The sequence below is a fragment of the Aplysia californica genome, unplaced genomic scaffold, assembly GCF_000002075.1.
Source record: "Aplysia californica isolate F4 #8 unplaced genomic scaffold, AplCal3.0 scaffold00773, whole genome shotgun sequence".
Classification (NCBI taxonomy): Eukaryota; Metazoa; Mollusca; class Gastropoda; order Aplysiida; family Aplysiidae; genus Aplysia; species Aplysia californica.
In genome coordinates this window covers 29,934-30,758 of record NW_004798043.1, presented here as the reverse complement: position 1 = coordinate 30,758, position 825 = coordinate 29,934, and positions in this window count along the sequence as shown.

Sequence of the window (825 nt, the reverse complement as noted above, 5' to 3'; positions counted from 1 at the left end):
ACAGAGATAAAGAGATGACATTGGGTTCTGTGGGTTGTTTTTTTTCTTTTGTTTCTTGTCGGGCAGAAGTTTGTCCTTGAGATAAATGGCGCAGGACAGGAGGGCCATCTGTTGGGTGGCTGGACTAGAACAGAACTGCTCACCGGAAACACCACCGACGTCATAATGAGTGGTGATGACGTCACGGTGTTGTCACGCGCCGTTGCGTGGACCAGGGCCCTATCGTCATGGCAGAGACATCAGGTCTTAGATCTTGCCTCGGGGGGTCGCCTGACAGGTTTATGTTTTGAGCCAGGATCCAATTTGTGGCCATTTTGCCTTGTTGATGAGGAGGTGATTGTCCCGAGGCAGGGGGCGTAACTCTAGACTGACTGGCAGAGGCACGTAACTCGCTGTCACTTGTTCATCTAATTGATCGCGGTTATACCCCCGTGGCGGAAGAAATTAAGTCCCCTTGTTTGGTGTTACCGGCATTATTTGGTAACGTTTGGTGGAGAGAGAGAGAGAGAGAGAGAGAGAGAGAGAGAGAGAGAGAGAGAGAGAGAGAGAGCAAGAGAAGGGGAGGGGTTGAGAGAGAGGGAGGGAGAGATAGACATGGAAAGGGATGCCTTCTTGTCTTTTTTAATCGTTTATGCAAATTTTCTTCTCCTCTGTCAGTCTCAGACTGGGCGGGCCTGCCCCCAAACTGTGCACATCATGTGACTTGCCTCCAACCTCTGCCCTATGACACAATGTGCACATCATGTGACTTGCCTCCAACCTCTGCCCTATGACACAATGTGCACATCATGTGACTTGCCTCCAACCTCTGCCCTATGACACAAT